The 11,029-nt window shown below is 48.5% G+C and overlaps 1 pseudogene; it reads left to right on the top strand.

Annotated features, from left to right (window-relative positions):
* Positions 1-9,833: 9,833 nt before the first annotated feature.
* On the top strand, positions 9,834-10,244 carry LOC148543145 (Y-box-binding protein 1 pseudogene; annotated as a pseudogene).
* The last annotated feature ends 785 nt before the right edge of the window (positions 10,245-11,029 follow it).

An 11,029-nucleotide genomic window follows, 5' to 3' on the forward strand; every position in this document is an offset into this window, starting at 1 on the left:
TCCTTACACCAGACAGTGCGATCGCAGAATTCGCATACCCGGCCACTTTTGGCTGTGAAAGAGTGCAGCTTAGCGTCCGGGTCTGAATCGACCCCTATGTGCTATGTGCTATGTGCTGTGCAGTATAATTTGGCAGCAGTTACAGAAGTTATTACAATATTTTCTATGAAGTACTGAAGATAATTCTATGGAGGGGAGCAATTATACACCCTGGCTGGTGATATAATATCTGTATTATAATAGTCTGATAGCTGTAGTCTATAAATCACCAGCTTTATGTGTATTCCTGTTATACATAGGACCTTTCCTCGCTGTAGGTGTAAATGCTGAGGCACTATTACAGAGATGGCTTTGGTTTGATCTCTTTTCCTTACTGGGATAAAAGGTCACTGTCTGATGACAAGAACTGAGATATCATTTGCTACTTAATCTGTTGTAGTCTCTGGCAGGGATAAATGTAGTTTTGACTTGTATTTGGGCACTTCTGTGCTACTCTTACTCTCCTGCACTCCAAATGATGGACGATGCGCGGGCACGGATGGTTGATAACGATACTGACCATCGCCCGTGCATGCAGTCCAACCTGGTCGATATCGACCAGGTTTCTATAGGGACCCACGATTGTTGATCGCGGGTCGTTTAGTCATTTGGGGGTTGATGCTGTGCTGGATGTTCGCTAACGATCATCCAGCACATGCAGGACGATCAGACAACGATATCTTTATCATTGCCTGATCTGACCATGTGTATGCACCATTACTGACCTTACCCCCTGACACTGGTCACTTGATAAGCTCCTGACCTCATTGTGGTCTGCACATTGTCAGATGTAATACCTTGCATAGCGGGGTATAACACATTGTCTATTGCTCCGTTTGTTCTCTCATAATACAAAATTAGTGTATGGAGGCAGCAAATGTGCATTATGTCAGAACTACAGTATCTCTAATGGTGGGTACACACTAAACAATATATATTGCCCGATATGGCGGAACGGGCCGACATATCATCCACATCGGCAAATGTGTACCCACTATGAGCAGCCATGCACGCTCCTGGGGGTCGTTCATCGCATTGGCAGATCGAGCATGCATGCTGCTCAAGCTGTCAAATTGAAGAACAACCCCATGGTTGTTGATGCGGCTGGTGAACGACATATCATGCAGTTGTTCACCAGATCTTGTGGTGTCAAACGACCAAATGCTATGTCATTCATCACATTATGGGTCGGCCGGGTACACACATCATGTAATGGGTACCCGGCTTTTGTAACATCACTGACACTGCTGGGAGGGGTCAGAGTTCATACCAACTGTCACTGTGGCCCTGATTCAGAGCCAGACGCTCTGACAGAGCGCTCGCTCTGAATCAGGGCCGTACCTCCTCCTTTTTGGAGCGGCCTCCTGGCCGCTCGCATAGCTGTGGGTGACCATTATACACCCTGGCTGGTGATATAATATCTGTATTATAATAATTATCACCATCGACAGCACGCCCCCTTTGGTGCGAGACCCATAACGACGGCTTGGCCGTCGTTATTCGGGTCTCGCGCATGCGCACAACGGAGCCGCCTCCGTCGTGCGCATGTGCACTTGGGCAATATCGACCCGCTTGCGATCGCTCAGCGCTTGCAAGCGGGTCTGAATCAGGCCCTGAATTCCAAAATGATGATATTATTTTTATCACTACTTATGCCGGGCATGCACTATACAATTATTGGGGGGATCCGCCCGATATCAGCGGATCCCCCCAAAATTTGCACTGTGTGTTCAGGCGACTGAGGGTAAAATTTTGATCGGTCAGGCATGACAAATGAAACTACTTTAGGGGGAGATGTATGAAGGGGTGATAGCTGTCTACTTGGTAACTGCATATATAATGTAGTAAAGCAGGGAAGTGATGAGAATGACATTGATTATCTACACCGTTATACCTGGAAAGGACAGCGAATTGGTGTGGCAATGTATGAACGGTCAGTGGCATAGATTTCAACAGCTGCAGCTGTCATTGCTGCACCACACAGTGCTGTCCCTGGCAGTTGGTTCTGACAGCCAGTGATTGTGCACACAAAAAAATTTATATATTTATTTTCAATAATGCCTTGGGTGCTGCTGGGAGATAATGACAGGCGCATGCACAGAATGTATGCAAGTGCCGGTCACACAGCTGAAAGAGGGAGAGTGCAATTTGCCGGACAGGTGATTTAACACACTCCCTTTTCGGCACAACAAATACGAGTAATACATCCAGGTGGGACGGTGTCTGGACCTGCTTCACCATGATAATGGGCATAACTTGACTGCTTCCTACACTTATAAATAGGGCCACTGACAACCCACATATATATAAAAATATAACATGGACAATAAAGTACAAGTTGGATATAAAAGTTCTTACTCTGCAAATTAATAGATATTCCTCTTGTGATTGCTATCAGCATGGAAGAAAGAGAGAGAGAGAAAGAAAACGCACATAGTATATGACTAGTGTAAAGGATGATAAAGGTGTATGAATAAGTCCCAACCAAAGAAAGTGGAGATATTACAGAAAATAGAATAGCTCAGGAACAAATCCCCTAGGTGATTATGCTTACACCAATTAAATTTGAGGTGAGACATATAAAGGTATCTTTAAATATTGGATATGTTTGGCCACCTGTGTCCAGCCTCAAATAGGTCACAGAAAAGCTGGTACCAGGACAAGAAAAATACATATAGGGTAGTACATAAAAAACAGAGTTTATTTGACCAATTAGGTCACATAAAAACATCAAAAATAAAACAAATAACTGGATTCACTCCCTATCAGAATCCAGATGGAACAGGCATTGTACAGATCTTGCCAGGAATCGCTCCATCTTAGCTCCTCCTTCACTTTCTCCAGCTGCTTCTGCAAAAGCCTGATGAGGGGAATGACCTGACTCAAGCTGGCAGTGTCTGAACTGACTTCACGTGTGGCAAGTTCGAAGGGCTGGAGAACCTTGCACAACACGGAAATCATTCTCCACTGCGCTTGAGTCAGGTGCATACCCCCTCCTTTGCCTATGTCATAGGTGGATGTATAGGCTTGTATGGCCTTTTGCTGCTCCTCCATCCTCTGAAGCATATAGAGGGTTGAGTTCCACCGCGTCACAACCTCTTGCTTCAGGTGATGGCGGGACAGGTTCAAGAGTGTTTGCTGGCGCTCCAGTCTCCGGCACGCAGCCGCTGAATGGCGAAAGTGGCCAGAAATTTTTCGGGGCACCCAAAGCGTCTCCTGCACGCCCCTGTCGCTTTTCAGAAAATTCTGCACCACCAAGTTTATTGTGTGAGCAAAACATGGGACGTGCTGGAATTTGCCCAGATGTAATGCCCGCACAATATTGGTGGCGTTGTCAGATATCACAAATCCCCAGGAGAGTCTAAGTGGGGTAAGCCACTGGGCGATGATTTCCCTCAGTTTCTCTAAGAGGTTGTCGGCGGTGTGCCTCTTACTGAAACCGGTGATACACAGCGTAGCCTGCCTTGGAACGAGCTGGCGTTTCTGAGATGCTGCTACTGGTGACGCTGCTGCTGTTGCTGCGTAAGGTGATACATCTACCCAGTGGGCTGTCACAGTCATATAGTCCTTAGTCTGCCCTGTTCCACTTGTCCACATGTCCGTGGTTAAGTGGACATTGTGTACAATGGCATTTTTCAGGACACTGAGGACACTTTTTCTGACGTTTCTGTACAGTCTCGGTATCGCCTGCCTAGTGAAGTGGAATCTAGACGGGATTTGGAACCGGGGACACACTACCTCCATCAATTGTCTAAATCCCACTGCACTAATGGCGGATACCGGACGCACGTCTAACACCAACATAGCAGTCAAGGCCTCAGTTATACGTTTTGCTTCAGGATGACTGCTGTCGTACTTCATCCTCCTCGCTAAGGACTGTTGGAGGGTCAATTGTTTAGTAAAAGTAGTGGTGTTCCTACTTCCTCTCTGGGATGATGAACGACTCCCAGCAGCAGCAACAGCAGCAGCGGCAGCAGTAGGCGTAGCAATGCAGGATCCTCCGGAGGAATCCCGGATAGGAGAGTCAGTCATGCCAGTGACATGGCCTGCAGGACTACTTCCGATCCTGACTAAGGAGGAAATTGACGAGGAGGGAGTTGACGGTGTGGTTTGCAGGCGCTTGGATACAACAGGACAACGGGATTTAGGTGTCCCTGGACTGCTTACGGTCTTAGCCAAAGTTTCTGAACTTGACAGTAACTTTTTATGAATGCGCTGCAGGTGCCGTATAAGGGAGGATGTTCCTAGGTGGTTGACGTCCCTACCCCTACTTATTTCACCTTTACATATGGTACATATGGCAAGACAGTTGTTGTCCGGATTTGGATAGAAATATTGCCAGACCAAAGAGGTGGAATGTTTGGTCTTCTGCCCAGGCATGACCGTGATGGGCTTTCTCATCCCACGGACAACAACTGTCTCCCCCGGAGCCTGATTTAAACAAACCACATCACCATCAGAGTCCTCCTCGCCAACTTCCTCCTCAGCGCCAGCTACACCAGTATCCTCATCCTGTTGTACTTCAACAGTGACATCTTCAATTTGCATATCAGCAAGTGGACTGTGGGTGCTCCTTTCAGCACTTGCAGGGGGCGTGCAAATGGTGGAAAGAGCCACCTCTTCCCGTCCAGTGCTGGGAAGGTCAGGCATCGCAACCACCACCACACTTGGACTCTCCTTGGGGATTTGTGATATCTTCTCAGAAAGCACAGTTCTTCGCTGTGCTTTTGCCAGCTTAACTCTTTTGATTTTTTTAGTGGGAGGAGGGCTTCCATCGTCATGTGAAGCTGAACCACTAGTCATGAACATACTAGGGATCGACCTTAGCCGTTCCTTGCCACTCTGTGTCGTAAATGGCATATTGGCAAGTTTACGTTTCTCTTCAGCTGATTTAAATGTTTTTTTCAAGGTCATTTTCCTGAACTTTGTCATTTGGGATTGTATGTGCCCTCTACTATGACATTGGGCATCGGCCTTGGCAGACGACGTTGATGGCATGTTATCGTCTATGTCATGACTAGTGGCAGCAGCTTCAGCACTAGGAGGAAGTGGTTCTTGATCTTTCTCTATTTTATTTTTATCGGAGAAAGTTTGGTCCTTCATTTATGTTATATCGATTTGATAATATATGTGCGGCTAAACACAGAAAATATTTTTTTATTTTTGCTGGAGAGTAGTGCACTTTGTTGGTTACACCAGCCTTTAAGAAATGAGCCAGCCGGCTCTTTACTTATGGGACACAGGCGCACGCTTGGCGCTGCTCCTTTGTTGATGCACGTGCGGCTACTGCGCACACAATTCACAAACACAGAAAATATATATTTTTTTGGTTTGGAGTGTACATTGGGGATTACAGCACCCTTTAACGGTCAAGCCAGCCGGCCCTTTACTTATGACACAGGCGCACCCTTGGCACTACTTTGTTGATGCACGTGCAGCTACTGCGCACACAATTCACAAACACAGAAAATAATTTTTTTTTTGGTTTGGACTGGAGTGTACTTTGGGAGTTACAGCACCCTTTAACGGTCAAGCCAGCCGGCCCTTTACTTATGACACAGGCGCACGCTTGGCACTACTTTGTTGATGCACGTGCGGCTACTGCGCACACAATTCACAAACACAGAAAATAATTTTTTTTTTGGTTTGGACTGGAGTGTACTTTGGGGGTTACAGCACCCTTTAACGGTCAAGCCAGCCGGCCCTTTACTTATGACACAGGCGCACGCTTGGCACTACTTTGTTGATGCACGTGTGGCTACTGCGCACACAATTCACAAACACACAAAAAATATTATTTTTTTAGCACTTGGGGGGAGCACCCCTGATGGACAGAGCACCCCCTGGACAACACTACAGCACCCCTTTAGGACTGGGACACTGCACAGGACTTTGGAGTGGACACAGCCCCTATGGAGAACTGACTGCACAACACAGTCCAGCCAGCCCCTATGGACTTTGAAGTAGTGGACACAGCCCCTATTAACAACAGCAGCACAGCACAACACAGCCAGCCCCTATGGACTTTGAAGTAGTGGACAACAGCAGCACAGCGCAGCACAGCACAGCACAACACTACTCTGCACTACACTACACTACACTACACAGCCCAGCCAGCCCTAACTCCCACCCTGCCTCTTCACTGTCCACAGCCGAGTGAGAAAATGGCGCTGACGCGGGTACCTTATATAGGATCCAAAACCCGCGAGACCCGGAAGGCGGGATGATGACGTTTTGCCTCGATTTCAGATCCGAGTCAGGCGGGAAAAGTCGAGCCTGACTCGGATCTGACTCGGATCGGGGGGGCTCGGGGGGGTTCGGATTTCAGAAATCCGAACCCGCTCACCCCTAATGTATATATATACAGTGCCTATAGACAAAACATGTCCAGTTGATGTGTATATGGATTGCCCCCCCCATGGAGAAACAGTGGAACCCGCTGCCCACTCTGGACACAGGGATGCAGTGGGCATGCTGCCAGGAGCGGGACATTGCTGCCGCAGCAGAGCGGAAACCTTCTCCCTCTGAACTTATCAGGGGGCCAGTGGAGAGAGCGGCGCATGCGGTTGGTGGGAAGTTGGCGACCGCTGAAATATAAGGGACCCGCGGAGGCTGCTGGGAGGTGGGTGCCTGAGGTAAGCCAGCCGTGAGGAAAGTGCTGCGCTTACTGGAGAGTGGGACTTACCGGTGCCCGCTGTGTGGACCCATTGCAGCCGGAAGGTGTCAGCGGGATACAGACAGCCAGAGCTGTACAAGAGGGAGTCGCCCAGAGACCTCCCCTGGAGCTGATGACTGACAGCTGGAGGCCAGCCTGCAGGAGGGACCACTGTCCAGATCCTCTAGGGTGCTGAATCTGCTAAGCTGATCCACAGGAGAGGTCTGTAAATAAAACCAGCACCACCCAGCATTACTACTTCAGTCATAAGCTGTCAGTTATATAGAACCAATAGCTTCCCTCAAGGGCCAATCCTCACGGGGGTCCTGTATCTTCTGTTGAGGAGACTGAAATCTAAGAGCAGCTACTATAAGAGCCCAGGACAGCTTTTGCCCCACCACACACTACTTTAGTGAATATAGTCAAGCAACTTGTTGCTGCGGGAAGGTACTATTACCACATATATCCTGAGAAACAGAGTGCAGGTCCTGTCCATTTACTAAACAGGAAAGGTATATTAAAGCTGCATTATAGCATAAGAAATACTACAGAACTCAGGGCCTGATTCAGAGCTGGACGCTCTTTCAGAGCGCTCGCTCTGAATCAGTGCCTGCCTATTGTATTTTTAGAGCGGCCTCATGGCCGCTCGCATAGCTGTGGGTGACCACCCACAGCTAGTGCGAGTGAGTGGCCAGGATGATGGTCGCGATGGTCAAGACCATCGCGACCATCGGACTTGCGATGAGACCCTTGTAGTAGGGTCTCATTGCCACAAGTCCCAGTGGACTTCTTGCTCTTACAGAGCAAGAAGTCCACATACTGACATCACTTGTGATGTCAGTGGCGCCGGCCCCAGACGGTAGGCATTCCCATGGGAACGCCTCCGTCTGGGCAGCCACGCCCCCAGCCCGCCCACCAAAGGGGACGTGCTGTCACTCAATATTGACAGCACGCCCCCTTTGGTACGAGACCCGGAGCGAAGGTTTGCCTGTCACTATCCGGGTCTCGCGCATGTGCACAACGGACATTCTGAGACTTATATATTAATTCAACCTGGTATGAGAGTAGAGTCATTATAATTGTTGCATATAGAAGCATTAAGATATTTTGTTAACCCATTTATTTCACAGCTCAAGAAAGAAGCGTTCCTGATCAATAAAGCTTCGGCGAATGTATGTGTGAACAGTTGTTATCACTATTGTTGTAGTTGTAACAGAGTTATAAGCAGAAAAGTTAATTGCTTACATTTATTGTTTTTCTATGCAATTTATTGCAACTAAATAAACTAATCTTAGCGAATATAGGGCCTGATTCAGACCCACTCGCGAGCGGCTGTCCGCTCGCAAGTGGGTCGATGTTCTGGACTGAGCATGCGCACGACGGAGGGAGCTCCATCGTGCGCATGCGCCAGACGCGACGAGCGAAGGAAAGTCCTTCGCTCGTTGTGTCTGATCAAAGGGGGCGTGCTGTCGATGTTGATTGACAGCACGCCCCCTTTGGTAGGCATGCCGGGGGCGTGCCTCCCTGACGGGGGCGTTCCCACGGGAACGCCTCCCATCAGAAGCCGGCCCACTGACATCACTAGTGATGTCAGTGGGAGTGATTTTGGCTCTGATAGAGCCAAAATCACTCCGGAGCTTGCGGTTGAAAACCTCAACCGCAGGCTCCGGCTCGCAGTTTTGATGGTCGCGATGGTCACGACCATCGCGCCCATCAAAATGCACGCTCGTATAGCCTGTGGGTGGTGACCCACAGCTATACGAGCGTCCAGGAAGACGCTCCATTTTCATGGAGGCCGGCCCTCATTCAGAGCGTGCGCTCTGCTCAGAGCGTACGGCTCTGAATGAGGGCCATAGTATTATCTCATGTCCGTGCCTGTGTTAGTGTCAATCTTTCACCTCGCTGCCGGAAGAGATCAGTGTAGACATCTCTGGAATAACTTTCAACTCGGTGAGTGTGTTACAGTTGGCGTCCCAAGAGCAGGATTCAAGATCTAGAGGATGTCACAAGAACAGCATTCCGCAGGGGATTCAAGTCACCAAAACCCAGTCATGGCGCAATTGAACCCCATCACTTTACCCTATTACTTCAGGGCCCCGTGGCTCCCCACTTATGCTGGAGATGACCCAGGTGGGGAATCTGATGGCAATTCATTAAGAGAATTTAAGCATAAAATTAAAAGTATTTTCAGACTATACCCATTGACAGAATGCCAGCAAGTGGAGACTTAATTGGTCAGCTAATGGGTTCAGTATTGAGGGAAGTTACCTCTTGGCCCAGAGAAGAGAGGTGAAACATCGATCAAATTATACAGAGGTTAGCTGATACCTTTGACACACGAACTGTATCAGAGCTGAAGATGGAATTTTATGCTCAAAAGCAACAAACTGGTGAGTCCCTTCGTAATTTTGCACTAGGACTTCAGGAAGCTCTATGACGCATACAATCAATGGATGATAATGAAGTGAGGAGTCCTGACGAGACTTTAATTAGCCAGTTCATTGAGGGTGCTAGAGGAGAAGGTACCAGAACTCAACTACGCCTTCTATGGTTACAAATGCCCAGGGATTCCTTCCTGGATTTTAAGGAAGCATCCATTAGAGTTGTAGGATATACTCGAGATGAGGAAGTTACATTTCCGGAAATGCCAGGTTTTCAGGAAATAATTCAAGAAGTACCCATAGGAGCCCCTACTAAAGCAAAAGAAAAGGCGGTACAAAGTGCTCAGTCATCTACACCTTACCACCTACAGAATGTAACCAGTCAGATGGAGAAACTGGCTTCGGGAATGACAGAGATGTGTCAAGAAATGAAAAAACTCACTCGACAACATGCAGAACCTAAAGAAAATCAGTGGCGCACGGAAAGAAGAAGGGCAACCTCCAATTGGTGGACTCCTCCAAGTACCGGTGGGCGCCGACCAACTGACCGATTCGATTCTCTAGGACGCCCGATCTGTCGTAAATGTAACCGCAGTGGACACCTAGAGAGAAATTGTATGGAGAATTTAAACTCCAATGCCCCGAGGATGGAGACCGAGCCTTGGGGAGAACAGGAGTAGGACCAACCAATGGAGAATGGTGGCTCCGATATGGTAAACCATGTCATCTTAGTGAAAATTACTTGATCGCCATCGTAGATGATGATCCTCAGGTCCAGGATGGAAAGGTTTCTGGAAAAAGTCATCTGGTTCCATGTAAGATGTGGGTATGGATTTATAAATTGTGAAGACACCAAGCAAGACATCTTTGTGCATTATTCAGCCATCCAAAAGAACAACCCCAGAAAATATTATCGAAGCCTGGGAGAAGGAGAGACCGTAGAATTTGATGTGATCCACGGAATGAAAGGTCTACAGGCAGCCAATGTCACTGGTCCTGGTGGTGCCCCAGTTCAGGGCAGCAAATATGCCACACGTCGTAAGCGATATTGGCGCTATACACATAGCAGAGGTTCTCCACGTGATCACCAGCAAAAATACCAAAACCACCAATATGAAGAGACAATTCAAGAACCCGAAAGTGAACAGCACATACATGTTTATATATGACTGGCATGCTTTTACATAAAATTTGTGTACATATATGATTTGACATTATATTAAAAGACAATGCATTCTATATATCTAATATCCATTACCATGTACTCCTATGAACTGGCCTATACACTTTCAGGGGTATCACAATAACAATTGACAATTACTGCCTGCATTTTGCCGATCATCCTAAATATGGGCCTGATTCAGACCCACTCGCGAGCGGCTGTCCGCTCGCAAGTGGGTCGATGGTGTGCACTGAGCATGCGCACGATGGAGGGAGCTCCGTCGTGGCATGCGCGAGACGCGACGAGCGAAGGACTTTCCTTCGCTCGTTGTGTCTGATCAAAGGGGGCGTGCTGTCGATGTTGATTGACAGCACGCCCCCTTTGGTGGGCGTGCCGGGGGCGTGCCTCCCAGACGGGGGCGTTCCCAAGGGAACGCCTACCGTCAGAAGCCGGCCCACTGACATCACTAGTGATGTCAGTGGGAGTGATTTTGGCTCTGATAGAGCCAAAATCACTCCAAGGCTTGTGGTCGAAAAACCCGACCACAGGCTTCTGGTCGCACTGGCGATGGTCGCGATGGTCAAGACCATCGCGACCATCATCCTGCACACTCGTATGTGCTGTGGGTGGTGACCCACAGCTATACGAGCGTCCAGGAGGACGCTCCATTTTTATGGAGGACGGCCCTCATTCAGAGCGAGCGCTCTGCTCAGAGCGTCCGGCTCTGAATGAGGGCCTATGGCCCTCATTCAGAGCCGCTCGCTAGCGGCAGTACGCTCGTTCCGAGCGATG

The sequence above is a fragment of the Taudactylus pleione genome, unplaced genomic scaffold (genome assembly GCF_031769625.1).
Source record: "Taudactylus pleione unplaced genomic scaffold, aTauple2 ptg000006l, whole genome shotgun sequence".
Lineage (NCBI taxonomy): Eukaryota > Metazoa > Chordata > Amphibia > Anura > Myobatrachidae > Taudactylus > Taudactylus pleione.